This window comes from Tenrec ecaudatus, chromosome 10 (genome assembly GCF_050624435.1).
Source record: "Tenrec ecaudatus isolate mTenEca1 chromosome 10, mTenEca1.hap1, whole genome shotgun sequence".
NCBI classification, from domain to species: domain Eukaryota; kingdom Metazoa; phylum Chordata; class Mammalia; order Afrosoricida; family Tenrecidae; genus Tenrec; species Tenrec ecaudatus.
This window is the reverse complement of record NC_134539.1, coordinates 56,806,633-56,825,516: the sequence shown is the minus strand read 5'-3', so window position 1 is coordinate 56,825,516 and position 18,884 is coordinate 56,806,633. Positions and strand designations below refer to the sequence as shown.

The 18,884-nt window shown below is 45.1% G+C and overlaps 1 protein-coding gene across 1 annotated transcript in view; it reads left to right on the top strand.

Moving 5' to 3' along the window:
* Nucleotides 1–200: 200 nt before the first annotated feature.
* Nucleotides 201–18,884, top strand: part of BRINP1 (BMP/retinoic acid inducible neural specific 1) — a 216,740-nt gene continuing 198,056 nt past the window's right edge. Inside the window, exon 1 of the mRNA XM_075559034.1 lies at nucleotides 201–571. The gene's annotated coding sequence lies outside the window, so the exon portion shown is untranslated. The remainder of the gene's footprint in view (nucleotides 572–18,884) is intronic.

Sequence of the window (18,884 nt, the reverse complement as noted above, 5' to 3'; positions counted from 1 at the left end):
CCTCCGCCTAAAGATGTACAAAACACTGCTCAGAATAAACCCCGGCGCTCGGCTCCTCCCTCCCCGCCCCCGGCCGCCGCTCCCCCATTCATTTTCGACCGTCGCCGGGTAAGTCCCTCCCTCCGCGTAGCCCGGCCTCCGCTGCTCCCGGCCCAGAGACCGCGGCGCACTTGGACTTCCCTCTCCATTCGCCAGCCGCCTCGCTCCGAGTCCCCACCGCTGCTAACTGATCGCGCGCGGGGGGAGGAGGGAAGCGCAGAGGAGCCAGCGAACGAGCGAGCGAGCGAGCAGGGAGCAGGGGAGAGCGAGCCAGCCGGAGGCAAAGGCCCCCGAGGCACCCGGAGTAAGGACTGCCTTCCGGAGCCAGGATTCATGCCTGTCCTCGGGACCAGCGAAGGGGACTTTACGGCTGAGTATGAGCCAGGCTGCTAGGAGCCAGGTACCCCCACGCCTGCAGTCCCCGCGCCGTCCCCGGTATGCGAGCTGGACGCAGGGCTCTCTCAACTTCCCACCTAGCCGAATAAAAAGCGTCCGCCCTCAGCTCTCCGCCAAAGACGGACATTGACTCCAGGTAAGGCGGCGCCAGGCGCAGTGCCCGGCCGCACCGCTGCCCTGGGAGCCGGCCCTGGGCCGCATTCGGGGCGCCCCCTCCTGCCCCCGCCCCTCCCTCTCCTGGCACCCTCCTCTGCTCTGTCCCCTCCCTCCTCCCATTTGGCTTCCCAGCCACCTCCAAGTCCTCCCTGGTTCCAGGGAGGGGGTAGTGGTGTCTGTATTCCCCAGGGTGCGAAGGGTTAAAAGTGGGTCTTGGTAAGTGGCCTGTGTGCCCAGGCGCTCTCAAGACATGGGTGCCACTGGGGTCCTTGATATGGTGCAAGTGTGTCTTGGCGTGTGTGGCGTAGTTTGCGTTTGGTGTGTGTCTGTGTGTGTGTGTGTGTGAGAGAGAGAGAGAGAGAGAGAGAGACAGAGAGAGAGAGAGAGAGAGAGAGAGAGAGAGAGAGAGAGAGAGAGAGAGAGAGAGAGAGAGAGAGAGAGAGAGAGAGAGAATATGGGGAGAGAGGTCCTATAACCTACTTACAGCGCGATGTGTGTGTGCATGTTTGTACGTATGTGTTTGCATGTGTGCACTTGTGTGCCTTTTTAATTAGGTCTCTTCTGCTTACACCGCATGGGAGCCTTACTACAGGATCACGTAGCCACCGGGAAACCCACTGTGGACTTCCTCAGGGTGCTCTGGATTTGAGATTTGGGGAGCATTTGGGATGTAAGCATGACTCCTTATTTAGCCCGATGTGTGGTCACCGTGCAGGGACATTTTTTCAAAGGTTGGATTCCTGCTACACTAGAGCCCCCGGTTTAATATGGAAGAGCCATGGCCAAACCTCCCCGTCAAAGGAGATGCTGCCTCTTTAAATTCCACACTGGGCAGACTGGGATTCTGAAGGGAATTTAGAGACACTGAGTAGTGGGCGACAGAGCAAAGGAGAAGTCAGCAATGAGCTCCTTATCTGGGGCTTGGCAAGTCTGAGCTAGAGATCTGCCCTGCCTCTGGTTTGCAATCATAACAACACAACAGCACCCTGGACTCCTGGGGCTTTGGGAGAGGTTCTGGACAAGTTTGCACGACCCCCTTTGAGGAAAAAGAGAGAGTCCTGGGGGACTTGCTTATCCATTAGAGTTACCCTGAGTCTTAGGGAATTTCATTTCGAGGGTAGCTCTGGGTAGTAAGGAAGGACGTGGATGGGGCATGTCCCTAGGAAAGATTCCACCTTCCTCAGAAAATCCTTTCCTAAAAGGACAACCCTTCCAGCCCTCCTCCACCATGGCTCCACTGGACTCAGGGAGACACTGGGAGAAGGCATGCAATAAGGCGGCATGTGGAGCGCACGCGCGTGTGCCTGTGTGCGTATGTGTGTGTGCGTATGTGTGTGTGTGTGTGTGTGTTTTAATAGTGAAGGAGAGCTACAATTTAGGAAAGGGTTGTGGGTGGGGAAGCCATGGCAAAAATGTGGCAGGAATTGACTTTGACTGCTGTCAATATGGACCTCTCCTCTCTTACTTGAATTTCAAACAGCCAAGGGCACAGGGGCCGTGGGAAGAATCTCCCAGTCCTGAGGACAGTTAAGGCTAAGGTTCCCTTTCCACCACCTCCTAGGATGCTCAGTAGGCAAGTCTCTCGGCCAGCCTGGCTAGCACCTGTCATGCGCTTAGACATTGATCTGATTCCCTGCTGCCTCTTGAAGGCTTGTCCTACTCAGCAAAACTGCTGAGTTTTACTGCTGTTAGCATGGCTTCCAGACTCCAGCTGTTACTTTCCCAAGGTAAGAGACAGGCTTTCTGCTTCCAGGCAGTGAGGTGTTAGGAAGACAAGGGCTGAGAGGCTGGGGCTCAGCCTCTTGCCTGTCTTGGTTTGAAAGGACCACTGAAAAGGCCATGGAGTGGGGGAGGTAGAAATATACTTGGCTTTAAAAAATGTACACATATGTATCTATCTTCTGGGGAGAGATAAAAGCAAACATGTGTTTGCAGGAATCTGCCCTGACGGGTGGTGAAGGTGCTACCTGCATGCACTTGCAGATACACTGGTCTCTGACTACAAGCTGAGACCTCAGGCTGACGCCCTGCTGCTTCAGGACCCTGCTGCTTCAGGAAACTCATGTCAGAGCAGAGTCCCTCGTTCCTTGTGGGTGGGGGCAGTGGATGAGGCCCAGGCATTTAGCTGCTTTAGTTTTGTTTCCTTGTCAATTCATAGACAATCAAAGCTAGAAGGAATATGAAAGAGCATGCGGCCAAGACTCTGGGGTCCAGAGAGGGGATGGAATTTCCCCAGTGTGCTTTAGGGAGTTGGTGGCTTGGCTAGGGCTAAAACTCAGGCTGCCCAACAGCAGGATCCATGTCCTTACCACTCCTCCACTCTCCCCAGTGTCTACCCTGCTTCTCACTAGACACCAGCATCCTCATCCTTCCACTCATGGAAATCCTTTGCCATTTTTCCTCATACTTCCCATTTCAAAGCTGCTCGGTCTGGGAATACGCTCCTGAAGAAAAGGGATTGGATGCCGCCATCAAATTTCCCCTCAAAACACACACACACACACACACACACACACACACACACACACACACTATTGAACATGAGTTCTTTCTCCATTGACTTCTAAGCATCTGGCACAGACAGAGACTTGATACTGACTACGACTGGTAGACAGAACCCAACAAACCTTCCAAGCTTTATCGGAGCTCTTTAATAAGGACGGCTTCCCAGTGAGCAACGTGTGCACCTGTGTACCCAGGCAAATACTTCAGGAAAATTAATTTCTTTATATCAATTAGAATCTCAGCCCTACATCTGGATACTGATGATGGGCACAGGAACATATACAAGGGCACATGCGCACATGCACCCACATATGCAAGGACAGAGGTCAAAACCTTTCCACTTTGCTCTAGTCTCCAGAGAAAATGTCAACTTACACACAAAATTGTGTTTCCCCCACATAAAAGCATCACCCACATGGGGATGGGGGGTCTCATAACTCAAGGGAAGGGAAAATACAAAGTCTTGTGAACGATAGATTCTTGAGAAATCAGAATCAGACCGATGCAAAACAGCGTTGAACTCCAAGATGCCCCTTCCCCGGCACAGGCAAACGTTGAGGAGTTTGGGTTTTTTCAGACCCATCTGCAAACCAGCCTTTCCCACACATTTTCCAGGCCTGGATGGTATTTTAGCTCCCAGAAGGGGGAGCTGTGACTCCATTTCAACTGAGGAAAAACACCTCAGAGATTCCAAATCAGCTGTTTGGCCCCTGTTGAGCTTAGACTGCCCAGCCTAGGCTACTATGAATATATTTGAAACAGTATCATCCAGGATTGTAAAAACACTGCCCTGTTCATGATAAATAAAACATCATCTTCTTCATAGTACTCACAAAAGTGCATGCTATTGGCCACAAAGTCCTCTAGTTCCCTGAAAAAACCTTTGGGCCCTTCAGTTGTGTGAGAAGACATTTTGTGAATTGTATTCTCTCTCTTTCCTCCTCCTAATTCCTTAGACGATATCTCTACTACTTATCACCTGAACAGACCTCTAAGACTAGACATATTTTGCCCTTCTCTCGTGGTTACACCTTACTGAAATCCAAATTTTAACAGATTGACCACTGGACTCATGCTCCCAATCTTAAAAGCAATCTAGACGCATGTGAAGAGAGCAAGTCTTTAAATATCACTCTTCAAATAATGTCCCCCATTGCTTTCCATTCTAGTCCATATGCACAAAATCAATCATCGGATTCTCCATGCCCACCAATTCCAACCTTTAGTCTTTACTTTTTAAAACTTTATGGGTAGTCAAGATCCAGCCGAGTGATCCTTCCTAGAAATCGTCCTCAGAGCTCATTTTGGAATTAATTACTTTCTTTGCTTTGGGTTTATATAATTGTATCTGCAACTATTTCAGCCCCTGTATCTGCTTTCCCTGTGTTACTTGTCATCTTGCCCTTTACAATATGATCTTGTTGGTGTTTTGTTGTTGTTGTTGTTAGGTGCTGTTGAGCCAGTTCTAGCGAGTCAGTTCTGATTTAGAGGGAGCCTTTGTACAACAGAAGGAAGCACTGCCTGGTCCTGAGCCCACTGTTGTACTCACAGTGTGCATCTTTCATCACAGGAATGTCTTTTCATCCTCAGGGACTGACACATAGTAGTTGCTCCATAATGAATTGCATTCTAAGTACAGTCACACAGATTTTATCTCTCTCCACTTCTCTCGCTCTCTCTCTCCCTCCCTCATACAATTTTCATATTGTTCCTCAGAGCAAGTGGAGCATAGCTAGACAGTGATAGCATCTATAGGGCCCCTGTGATTTGGGATCTGCTCAATGACAATAGGTTTACACGAAAAAAGTAAAAAAACAGTGATGATGCAGTCAGGTAAAATGACAACCTCCTAGAAATGAGCATTGTCCTTCAGTGTTCCAAGGTCTTCAGATTTTCTTATGTAATCTTCCTTCCTACCAAGTGAGACAGACACAGTCCATTTTAAAGAAGAGAAAAAAAAAATCAAGTTTACACTGAATAACTCCCCTGCCAAGGTCACATCACTCAATAGGACTAGACTTTGAACTTTTCCTGTTTTTCGCTACCTTCGTGCATTCCACAAAGTGCTCCCCAATGTCAGTGTACAACAGGATCGGGCTGTTGGGGGATGCTAGGAATGGCTGGTTTGGATTATTATCTCTTTGATATGATGGAACCAGGGTCATAGGAACAACATTTCTCAGGGTTTGAAGGTCTTTCGGTGACCAAATATTTTTTCATTATTCAGAGAATGAAAAATTAACGTTCTAATATCCATAAAATCTGGTTCATCAGTCCTGGTTTGACCACTTTTTGTAATGGTGAACTCATTCCTATAAAAACAAGCCTCCACAGTTAGTGGTTGGAGATCCTCTTTACCTGGAAGTCCTTGAGGTCACACAACACGAATACCATTCCTTTGCAATGATCCGTTTTTCTGGCATTATGGAAACAGAACCATATCACTGCAAAGAGTCTCTTTCAAAGTAGATGCTCCCAGTTCCATAGCCCCATCTCTGCCCAGTTGGAGTCTCCTCCCATTTGGAGACTTCTCATCATTGCTAGATATTGTTCTAGGTTCTCCAGTTTATTCCACTCATCCGGGTCATAAAGTCTCAACGTGGGGAGGGAGGTTGGCATTGGGGATAGGGGTGATATGAAATTCAATAAGAATAAAAAGAAACATTCATTCAGGGCCTCCTATAGGGTGGCCACCAGTGGCCAGCCAGGCGATGGGAGTGAGGTTTTTGAGTATGTGTCAAGAATGGCTCCGGACCAGTGCTGTCCAACAGAACTTCCTGTGGCAATGGAAGCATCTGCGCGTATCTTCCGTATGGTAGCCAGTAACCTTAAACGAGTACTTGGACTGTGATTAGTGAGTGAACAAGTGAGCATCGGCTTTTATTTCATTTTAAACTAGATAGCTTTAAGTGGCTAGTGGCTATGATATTAGATGGTGCCGGTATCTATATTAGGATTGGAACATGGCGCCAGTTCATTTTTTTATGAAGACCATGGTTTAGAAGGGAGACACAGATAATAATTGAGTAAACAGAGAAGCAAAATCATTTCACATAGCTGTCAGGGTGGGGCAATAAGCATTTGGGATAATACCCGGGAGAAGAATATGGAGGCTACAATGTCTCAGCATAAAAGTATTGCAGCTGAGATTTAAATAGGAAAGGCCAGATTTATGGTTGCATACGGAAAGAAATTCCAGACGGAGGGAAGAACAAGGTTGAAGCTACTTAGCAGGGATAAGCTGAGTCCACGTAAGGGGCAGAAGCAAAAAGCCAGCTTGGCTGCAGTTCTGAAATGAGGAGGGTGTCAGGAGGGAAAATCAACACTGCTGGCAGGGGACAGATCCTACAAGGTCTCAGACAACATGAGGGCCTGGGAAGCCTTGCCATCACCTACCTGAACATCCCTCTAGTTGAGAAGCAGCTAGGACTGAGGCGAGTTTGCAAATTGATAGAAGTTTTTCATCAGGAGCACTTGACAGCCTTTCACCATGTCCATTTTTAATCAGTCACCCAACACAGTTCTCCGATTCTTCCCTACTAGCTCTGCTCCCAAGGGAAGGGGGGCAAACCCAAAAAGTTGGCACAGGGGCAGGCAAACAGGAGAAGGGGAAATGGAGAGAAAGGGGGCGGAAAATGAGTACCTGGGGAGAAGCGGGGAGAAGGCCATGGAAGTCTGGTGAAAATGGATGAGAGGGAGAGTCAGTCTGGGTCAGCGAATATTGATTGCATATTTTGTCCCTGAAAAACCCCGAGCAAAGTGACTTAGGGGTCTGGCGAGGAAGCTCCCTGGGTGCTGGCAGTCCAGTAGGGTGCCTTGCAAACTCCTAAAACGTCATCATTCACGGAGCGGGTCCGGGTCATTTTCCCGGTTCTGAAAGCGTTGCGGGAAGGGAAAGCATCCAGGACCACCCTGCGCTCGAGTTGGTGGTAGCGACGCTGGTCGACGCTGGTGCGGGCGAGGGACTACGAGCTGTAGGCGGACAGAGGATGTCTTTTTCACTTCACGGGTCCCTTAATCTTAGAATTTACTACACTAAGCGCCCAGTCTTGGCTCCACCACTGATGGCTGGACCCTTTTAAGAACATCGTTTTTACCTTCCTGGATTTGCCTTCGGTCATTTGAGGAAGATCAAACTGTGCTTGGCCTCCCTGACAGGACGTTGCCCCACTCTGCTAACAAAGTCCTTGTCAACGCGCAGAGGAAAGAAGCCACACAGAGGTGGCAGGGCTTTATCGCAGGGGTTCGATGTCTTCTCCAAAAAGAGCATTCAGGGCACAGCCTGTGGCTGACGACAGTGTTGCTGAGTGGGATAGATGGTGATCCTGCGTTGCCATTGTAACTCCTAACGTGGAAGAAGTGGTTAATGAAATCCACTCTCCTCTCCTCCTGGGACACCCCCGCCTGGAATGACTGCCTGGAAATCCATGGACAGCCCTTGCTACTGAGGGGGCAGCACATACAATTAAGAAGATAATGAGACAGAGGAAAAAGGGAAATTAATTTTTTTTCCACAAGAGGGTGAAGGGGATTTTTTAATCTCCCAAGGGAACTGTCTTTTGGAGACTGCAGGTGGCCTTAAGGAGAATAGACCGACGAAGGCAGGGTGTGAGAAAGTTAAGAAGGGTAACTTACCAAGCTGCATGCTCTCCGATGGAGGAAACACACATGCACGGAGAACAAAGAGGCAGAGAGGCTGGTGAGGGCACCGAATCTATCACTCGGAACAAATCCCGTTCTCAGTTGGCAGGAGGTTTCCTCACAGGGTGCAGCGCTGGATACAAGGCTGTCAGGACCATCTTGGGGACAGCTAAGAGACAACGACTCCCCAAGGGTGGGAAGGTAGATTCATGAGGCAATTAACCAAAGCAAGATGCGGTCGTTTTTGTGTACACTGTAAAGGTCGGAGCACCAGGACTCCAGGTAAATGGCCCATGTGAACAGCTGGGACCCTTTGTAAGGGTTAACCCAACACTGGCCCGGGGGGTTCTTGTAGACATCATTTATCTAGCTTTTCAGAGGTCCTGCAAATGAGCCAGTGGGCATCTCTATGGGAAATAATGGATCCTGGGGGTACTGTGGAGCAGCCTTGTTATAGACGACAAGCTGATTCGGATAGAGGAAGGGCAGCCATCCAGAGTGGGATTGTGTTTTAGAAGACCTGCACTTACAAATGCTCTGGTTGTGTGGCCAGGCCCCAAGTCTCCCGCCTAACAATTAGTGATAGCCAGAAGGAGATGGAAATCTGGAGGGCAGTGGGATTCTAGATTCTCTAAGAGTCCCCCAAAAGCCCAGAAGAGTGTTCTGAGAACAGACAGACATCTGCCTTAAGTAAAGGATGTTTCGGTTTATATGGGAGTTCACAGGCACATTTCTCATGGGCTTTGGTGAGTTCTGAGGTCATAAGCACTTCAGAGGGGGAAGACCTACCAAGAGCATTGACTGGATTTGTACAAACATCGGAGCAAAGCACCCAGATCAAACACTCCCATTGTGTTGTTTCTGATGCATGGTGACTCTGTAGCCCAGAGTCAGACTGCCCCCTAGAGTTCCTGAGGCGTGATTCTGGGATCAGTGGATGGCTTCGTCTAAGTTCTCTCAATAACACACTTACCTTACTCTTGTTAGAGTGCTTTCTAAAAAAAGAAAGAAAGGAGGTGCCGGCGACTTGGTCCTGGGAAGGACCCATCTAATAGTGGCTTCTGAGGAGATCTATCTACTAGGCCAATTAGATTTAAGTCAGCGAGGTCCACTCAGAAGGAGATGCAGTGGTTCTCAACCTTCCTAATGCCGCGACCCTTTCATACAGTTCCTCATGTGGTGATGATCCCCCAACCATAACATTATTTTGGCTGCTTCTTTATAACTATACGTTTGCTACCGTTATGAATTGGGTGACCCCTGTGGAAGAGTAATTGAACCCCCAAAGGGGTTGCGCCCACAGGTTGAGAACTGCTGCGATATAGTGAATGTTCTTTTGGTTCTGAAGACGTCATTTTGACCATTTTGAGAGATTCTCCTTAGGACACAGTGTGATCGTGGGGGCTTATTAAGAAGAAATTTTAAGAACATTGGTGAGAGTTATACTAAGGAATTTTCTTCTATCCCAACAATATACCAGATTATTCTTCGAGGGGAAATCTTACTTTTTCTACTCTGCAACTCTGGTCTTGTCCTTCCAGGCTTCTTTTTGTTTCTAGAACTCAAAGAACATGGAAACGGAACACGATTGGAGTCCCTTGACGATGTCAAAAGTACTGCTTTGACGTCGTGTAAATCAAAGAGTGCACAATTCTGTTGTGGAAATCTTAGAAAAATGAAAATACAGCTTTCAGAAATGTAGAGACCTAGATGAAGTATATGATGAAGACAACAGCTTCAGATTTTGATATTTTTGTTTAATAATATTCCTATGGTGTAGTAGCAATATTTTTTACTTATCCTCATGTGCCTATAGATAGGCCTATATACCTTCCTATGCATATATGTGCATACATATCTACTGACGTAGACACACCCATGTTTTGGCTTTGTAACCGCTACTGTTGCAAAATTGTGTATGTTTAACAGGTACCAAAACGTCCTTTATCCTTGGGCCCTTCTTAGTGTCATCGTTTACCTTGTGGTGCACATTTTTACCAACGTTCGGTATCACCTGTCCCATCCTCAAAAATAGCAAGTGTCTATAGGGTCGCTTTGCTATGAGTCAGCATCGACTTGACGGCAGTGATACTGTCTAGAAAGTGATTTCTTGCATTTTATGTTTTAAATTTAAATTCTTTCCTCTTTAAAGTCAAATAGTATCCACATTGGGACTAGAATTTCAACTACCTACAGCCCAGCTCACTGTATTTGATTTGGTTTTTAATCTGTAGGACCAGGGTGTTTTCCATTGCATAGGGGAGAGTGCTTGACAGTGAGCTTCAAGCTTGGATGTGAACTTGAGCACTTCTTTCCTTCTTCATAATTCCCCTGTCTTCACCATGATCCTTTGTTTTATCAAGTGCTTGTATGTTTTAATGTATTTGATCTCATTTCATCTTTATGATAACATTATGAAGTGGGAATTATTAGGGATTTTTCCCCAACATGTACAACAACGGACACTATCAGTTCTCAGACTGTTATCTTATTGAAGTCCCTCTCTACGTCCATTCCTCTAAGACATTGCCCTGCCTGTGGTAGCCGGATGACCTCCCAAAGTCAGGACTGATTGCTCTATTGCATTGGGCCAGGTCAGGTGTTGTCAATCTTTAACCATTCTGTCGTGCTTTTGGATGGTAGCAGTAAACCCTGTCTTCTATTGCAGTCTTGTACTTGCCTAAATGAGAAAGGCATTCACCATACATATTCCCAGAAATGGCATTAATGGTGTCACTGGAGTGAGGCTTCTTTAATATCTGTAACAACTGCAGTTTGCTTTTCTCTTTTATTTGCATTATCACGAGCATCTTCCACTCTTCGAGTGCTTTCTGGCTGCCAACTTCATAGCCTCCTAAAAGAGTAACTTAACTTCAAAATGACTTGGCAGGGGACCTTAGCTTAGCATATTTATTTGTAACCATAAGTTGTAGAAGTTCAAGTACTGCTGAAACCTGGACCGGAAGACATTGAATAAGCTATGTTATAATTCTTGGCCAAGGCTAAGTAACAAAATTTTACTTTTCTGTGGAATAGAATCGCCAAAACCACTTCCAGTAATAAACCTCCAAACCAAACACACGGTGGAGTCGATGCTGACCCACAGCTGGCTATGGGAGTAGAAAGCCCCATCTTTCTCCCACAGGGTTACTGATGTTATCAAACTGCTGACCTTTTGCCTTGAAGCCCAACTCATAACCATTACACGAGCAACTCATGACACAGCAGGGTGGAGGTAGCATATTGTGACAGCTAGATGTTGCAGGGAGTCAATATACATAGAGATAGCAAGACAGATATGTACACATACAGATATCACTGTCTGTATTCATATCTACATGTTTGGCATCTCTTTCTGCATACACCAAAACATGTGTATGTATGAAGAAAGAAATGGCAATATGGCCAAGAAAGGCTAGGAAGGAAGGGAACAATGAATATACAGGAAAATATCTTAAGACAGATTTATCCTTCCCTATTAATGGACCCCTGATGGCAGTGGCGTTATTGGGTGAGAGTTGAGTTGCTAAGTGCAACATTATTGGTTCTAACCCACTAGCTCCTCTGCGGAAGAAAGAGGGAGCTACTTGATCCCAGAAAGATTTACAGCCTTGGAAAGTCTCTTTTGGGTAGATATAATTGGGAATGGACTCGATGGCAGAGGAACAGGGGCCTCAGGGTGGTGCAAACCATTAATGCACTTGGCTGTAAACCCAAAGGTGGGAGGTATGAGCCAACCTAGGGGTGCCTGAGAAGACAGGCCTGTTGATCCACGACTAAGAAATAGAGCACTGAGAACCCTGTGTTCTCCTCTGACCCATGTAGAATTGCCATGTGTTGGGGTCTACTTGACAGGCGCTGGTTTTTTAATGGTGTGTGAACCCTGATATGACCATAAGATAATTCACTAACAAAAGATGATTTGGTGGCAGGACTGTCAGCTAAAAATGGAATGGTGAAACATGCAGTTAAAAGAACTACTTAAAAAATCTTTTAGCAGATATAGCATCTGGACTCTTAAAGGCTTGAAGATAAACAAGCGACCATCTAGCTCAGAAGCAACAAAGCCCACATGGAAGAAGCACACCAGCCTGTGGGATCACGAGGGGCCAAAGGGATCAGTTATCAGGTTTCAAAGAACAAAATATCATATCATTGTGTGCTCACCTCCATGATACGGTTGCTGACAACAAATGGGTGCAAAAGAAAATGTGGTGAAGAAAGCTGATGGTGCCCAGCTATCAAAAGATATAGCATCTGGGGTCTTAAAGGCTTGAAGGTAATCAAGTGGCCATCTAGCTCAGAAGCAACAAAGCCCACATGGAAGAGGCACACCAGCCTGTGCGATCATGAGGTGTCAAAGGGATCGGGTATCAGGCATCATCAGAACAAAAAAATCTTATCACAGTGAATGAGGGTGGGAGTGCGGAGTGGAGACCCAAAGCCCATTTGTAGGCCACTGAACATCTCCTTATGGAAGGGTCTCACGGAGGAGATGAGCCAGTCAGGGTGCAGTGTAGCAATGATGAAACATACAACTTTCCCCTAGTTCCTAAATACTTCCTTCCAACTACCCCCACCCCACTATCATGATCCCAATTCTACCTTGAAAGTATGGCTAGAACAGAGGATGTACACTGGTACAGATAGGAACTGGAAACACAGGGAATCCAGGGCAGATGATCTCTTCAGGACCAGTGGTGTGAGTGGTGATACTGGGAGGGTGGAAGAAGGGTGGGTTGGAAATGGGGAACCGATTACAAGGATCTACATGTGACCTCCTCTCGGGGGGATGGACAACAGAAAAATGGGTGAAGGGAGACATCAGACAGGGCAAGATATGACAAAATAATAATTTGTAATTTATCAAGGGTTTATGAAGGAGGGGGAGTGGGAAGGGAGGAGAAAATATGAGGACCTGATACCAGGTTTATTGCATTGGGTCAGGGTAGAGCAAATGTTTGGAGACTGATGAGGGTAATGAATGTACAAATGTGCTTTACACAATTGATATATGTATGAATTGTGATAAGAGTTGTATGAGCCCCTAATAAAATGATTTTAAAAATCTCTTAGCATCACTAGTTAATAAATAAATGAAAATAGCAATGTAATGCTATAGAGCTTTGTCAAAATGGCTTAAAAGAAAGTGTCCGCATCTAGTCTTGGCAAGAATGCAGGGAAACAGACACTCTCATGTAGCGCTGGTGGCGATCTACAGGAGCACAGTTTTATGAAATGCAACTTTCCATTTTTCATTTACAAAACAGAGACATACATTTCCTTGAGCAGGTATTCTGTACCAGGCCCACTGTTATAAAACCTATGAATGCAGCAAGGAAGAAAACTGACTAAGTCCCTGCTGTTCTGAGTTGACATTCTAATTGAAGAATAAATAATAAATAAGCACATCATATGTCAGATGGTGACGCAATGTTGTAGAGGAAAGTAAAGCACTACTAGGGAGGTAGAGAATGTGGAATAGGCAATGTAGTCGGAAAGCGTTTGCTCATTTAAATGGGTGGGCGAGCCTTCCCTGAGCTTATGCCATGTGGGCCCAGACTGGTAGGATGTCATGTGGCTCCCTAGGGAAGAACTTTTCAGGTGGAGGGGGTGAGAATAGAGTCACTAAACAGGGGCTGTGCTGAGCACCTTCAAGTAATAGTAGGGAGACCTTGGCCTGAGTAATACCACGCATAAAGGCCAACAACTTGATAAGTGACGTGTACTCCCTAATAGTCATAAAGGACCAGCCCTACCACGGTAGCATCACTGAAATCACCTGGCCACCTGCAGACTTCAGCTCTGACTCGATATCATGTTTGAGTTGAGAGAAATCCAAGTCCTTCTCTAGACTTCAACTTTCTCATTTGTAAAACTGAAGGCTCAAGGCCCCAAACTGCTTCTGAGAAGCAATCCAGGTCCTCCCATGATCAGAATGCTGGATCTGCCATTGCCCTGCAGCCGAGTACACATTCGGATAGGATTCTCAGCACAGACACCGAGACTTTGAAAGGTGGCCTTCAGAAATCGATTTCAATTTTAAGTGACTGCTAAAGTTGACTTGAGGAGCTCTGGTAGCGCCATCAGGGAAGCATTGGACTGCTAACTGTGAGGTTGGAGGTTCAAATCCACCAGTCACTCTGAAGGAGAAATATTTGGTCCTATAAAGATTTATCAAGCCTCCGTGCCATATAGAGGACCCTGGTGGCATTGGGTTTGAAAAAGTTGACATTTTCAGTCACAGATTAACTACTTTATTTATGTTTTGAGTCATTGTGCTGAGTTGTTTGGGAAATCATATATAAAAAAACCACATCTCAGAAACCTTAGTGGAAAGAGAATGCAAACGTAGGATCATGCCACCTTTGGAATCACAATACCTGGCATGGAAAAGGCCCCGATAGATTTAGTGAATTTAATAAAGTATGGTAGGAGCTATATTTAAGGAACCTTTTTATAGACACAACAATGCTGGTGGTATAGTGCAGCGGTTCTCAACCTATGGGTTGCGACCCCTTTGGGGGTCAAATGACTCTTTTACAGGGTCGCCTGATTCATAACAGTCGCAAAATGGCAGTGATGAAGTAGCAGCGAAAATAATTTTGTGGTTGGTGGGGGGAGGGGGGTCACCACAACATGAGAAACTGCTTGAAAGGGTCACCGCGTGAGGAAGGTGGAGAACCACTGGTGTAGTGGGTTATGGGTTGAGCTGCTAACAGCAGCAATAGCAGTTCTATAAGAAGGAGAGAGAGCGAGAGAGAGAGAGAGCGAGAGAGAGAATACCAAGGAGAGGATTGGGACAGGCAGTGGTCTTCAGATGGCCTTGAAGGCTTGGGAGGAATGGAAGGAGAAAGGGTTTACCTTATAGGAAGAGACAACAAAGACAAGGCTACGGTTTGCATCTGTCATTGCTCACAGAAGCATAGAACACTAGAACTTTTAGAAAGGACGTTAGTATCCATCATTCTTTTCCCCGCTTTTTTTTTAAACAGGTAAAGAAAGTAAGTATCAGAAAGGGGAGTGATTTTGCAAAGACCAGAGTCGACATTAATAGAGACAACACCTAAACGATCATCACCATCATCATCAATAACAACAACAACAAAACCTAGGGAAAAAACTCACAAAACCCATTACCACTGAGTGAATTCAGATCGACAGTGACCCTAGTATGGTTTTGGAGTTTATAAATCTTTATAGGAAACTTTCTCCATGGAGCAGCTGGTGGATTTCAACCACTAACCTTGAGGTTAGCAGTCCAATACTCAACCATCAACCTAAAACTAAAGAGCTCCAATTCCCAGATAGCCACTTACTAGCTGAGCATTTTTGTGTAATTTTCCATGGCGCATTATTAATCTTTCAAACTCTGAGAAAAATATATTGTGTGGCTCAATAAATCTGAGAAGAGCTTGTTGATTTACCCTCTCCTTGGAACTCACATAAAGCATCTATGATCACATTCAAAGCCCTAGCAAGTCCTGCACTGCAGATGGTGTTGCTAGGTGCCTTTGCATTGGTTTCCACTCGTCGCAACCCTAGGTACAATAGGACAAAAACTGCCTCCTTCTACACGAGCCTTACGCCTCTTGTGTTTAAGCCCATTCTCTCAGTCCTATAGCAATCCATCTTGCTGAGGGTCTTCCTCTTTTTTGATAGTCCGTCTACTTTATCAAGCACCTGGAGATATACTACAGAATACCTGGTTTTGTGGTTGCATCAGGTGCGGGATACTCGGGAGCTGAGAAGAGGTCTGATTTTGGAGCCATGAGTAAGCCGGAGGCTTTGTGGGGGAAGGATAGTACACATGGAGAGTAGGGGAGGCCATAGTTCATTGTGATTGCATAGCACGCCAGAGGATAAGGCTAGAGGAATAGTCTCAGGTAGATTATAGAATGCTTCAGAGCTCAAGTAATCTTTGTTTTTAAAAAAATCTTCATTGCTTTTCAGGCAAGGATTGGCCTGATTGGCTCTGAGATGAAAAAACACCAGAAAGTGGGTTGAAGGAAGAGAGAGGCTGCGGGTTAGTTATAGCAGTGGTCCAGATGACAGTTGGAAGATCTTCTTCCTGATGAGGGTTATCAGAGGGAGTGCATGGACAAAGGAAACACTGCAATGGTGGCACAGAGGAGAGGGAGGGGTTAAGGATGACTTCCTTCAAGGTTGTGCCAAGTGTAGGCCTGCTCTCTGTAAATAGTGCTTCCAGAAACAGCAGGATCTCAATTATCTCACCGTGGGCTGTGAAATTCTTTAAAAAAGTTCTCAAAACAAAATTAAGTTTAATTTGCTTTAATTGAAAAATAAACACATGCCATGTACAGCACTCTCAGGAGGAGGAGAAAGGGCTATAAAATGAAATGAGCAGTTGGGTGTGGCAGGCTCTCAATTATTGGAGATCCTGAAATGGGAATTGGTATTGACTGAGAAATGATTTCCCAGCTAAATGCTGCTTTTCCAGGCATCTTAATCACTGGTGTATTAATATGACTTTAATATTTGTTAAATGTATTATGTATTTGTGGAAGAAAGGAAGGAACTCAGAAACACACCATTTGTGTTTGACCCTTTTTCTATTGTCTATTTGTGCTATTTGTAGCACATTGTTTCATTTCTTTGCCTCAGGTTCACCATCTGTAAAGTGGGGATAATAATTCATAACTATAATTTTGGATTCCTTTGGGGATTGAATACTTGATATATAAAGACATTCCAAAATATTGGTAAGAAGTCATGGAGAAAGAGAGGGCGTATTGAAGAAAACATGGAGGAAAGGGTGAAGGGCCTTTCGAAGGAGGTGAAGGATAAGGAGGAGGAGAAGTACTACAAAGGGTGCAATTAATGTAAGCATGGGACATTTATTACAGACCTTCTCCATTCTGGCCCTATGTTGGTTGCTGAGGATAAAATGGTGAGAATCACCTTATGATGTTTATATTCCAACCTTTAATATAACCAAACTTTAAGGAAGCCCTGGTGGCGTAGTGGCTGTGCATTGGACTGCAATCTGTGTGGTCAGCAGTTTGAAACCACAAGCTTCTCCACCGGAGAAAGATTGGGTTTTCTACTCCTGTTAAGAGTTAGTCTCAGAAACCCACAGTGGACTTCTATGAGTCAACATTGACTCAATGGCAGTGAGTTTCCTTTGGCAGTTAACCCAGGAGCATCTCAGATATAAGGAGAAAGGCTTAGAAATATACTTCTGAAAAATCAGCCCTTAAAAACCCAATAGAGCTCTGATATACAGGGTCACCATGAGTCAGAATTGACTCTACAGTGAGTAGTTGGGTAGTCATAGAACGAAGTCAAGAAGGACTGGACTATGTGGGGGCGGAGGGGTGGGGAGTCTTTGGGAAGCCGTCGGGGGGTGTTCTTTTCTCTATTGGATTTCCTTCTTTCTCATGATCACTCTGCCTTCCCCGTTCGGACAATCTGGTCATGACCATGATTCCTTTTATGTGATGGGAAATGGTCTCATAATCTCATTTACACTGAGGTTATGATGGTTTCAAAGAGTAAGCTTGAAGTGTCCCTTCTTTTAATAGTGTCATCTTAGAATCATGGTTGTAGAATTTTAGAATCTATCAAGCCTTGGAATCAAAGAATTGTAGAATAATAAAAGCTCAGAATCAGAATCTCAGACTCATAGAACATAATGTTCACACAATATAAAAATCTTAACACCCATAGAATTGGGGAATTAGAGTCTCTCAGAAGACAATGGCACTTTATGGTTACGTGTTCTGTCCTCCTTCCCAATTCAGGAAACATACTCATATAACATTTAAAATATACAGCTATTCTTAAAAATGTTTGTATGGAAAAAGGTAGCCTGAGGGATAGATGATGTGTAATGACTAATTATTCACTAATGTAAATAAATTGGTTAAAGGGCATTGGTGATGGATGCAGGTGCTGCTGCTGAGCATTCTAAAAGCCCATGGTGGGCTAATCATTGACTTTCCTGATGCATAAGACACACACTGTAGTAACAGAAAGCTTGAAGCAAAATGGAATTCATGATATTGTTCATTGATCATTCTTTCCATGATTATTAAACTTAGTTATGCTGTCATTTGAGAAAACCCTCCATTAAGTATTGGTGGTGATTTCTGAAGTAAAATCCAGAAGTACAGGAGCTGCATGTAGTTCCTCATGACTTGTTTGGATGTCTAGAGAGTGATTTTGCATAGGTGACTCTTCAGGCACCCAGTCTCATGATCTGTCTCCGCAGAGCTTGCTTCTGTGGGTGCATGTTGCGCTGCGCCTTGCTTATGCTTCCTCTGAAGCTCTGTGAAGGTGAATATGTGTGCGTGTATATATGCTGCTTACATGGAATGTGAATCTGAATATGTTTGCACATAAATATGGAAGTAGATTCAATTCTTTAAACTGATTTCTGAGTATATTCAGATCCGGCTACAATTGCGTAGAAATGCAAGTGCTTATGAATGGGTAAGATGTACAATTTCATATGGAGTTCTTGACACATACTTATTGAGCATCTACTCTGTTCCTCCTAAGAAAGTTAAGTACTTTCATGAATGTGAATATCTTTGATTTCTCAACGATGAAGTATGGCTTACAATTTCTATTAGGAAGATGTGTCCAGGAAGGTTCATAGAATTGAAGTGACCAGGGTTGGCCTATGAAATCATGTCATTATATGGTTGGCATTTTTATAAAGAGTAAAATGCTTTAAGTGTTTCAATATACTGAAGGGTGCATGGAGGTCTGTGTGCCCATCCATATATGTGTATGCACAGGCAAACCTCGGAGCTATGGCAGGTGTACTTACTCCTAAATCTACATAACAAAGAGAACATTGCAGTAAAGCACGGCAAGGATTTTTGTTCATATAGCATAATTTCGGTGCTTATAAAAGTTATGTTGGTGTGACGCTGTAGTCGCTGAAGTGTGCAATAGCACGGCGATGAAAATGTTTGAAATATTGTGAGCGTTGCCAAATGTGACCGAGGGACACCCACCAAGTGAGCACTTGGTAGAAAAAAGGGTGCTGATAGATTTGCTGGATGCAGGCTTGCCACAAAGTTTCAGCTTCAGAAAGATAGAACATTTTTCTAAGAACTTTTGTACATATGCCAGGTCCTTGTCCTTGTGGATACATATGTGTTTCTTAGTAGGTT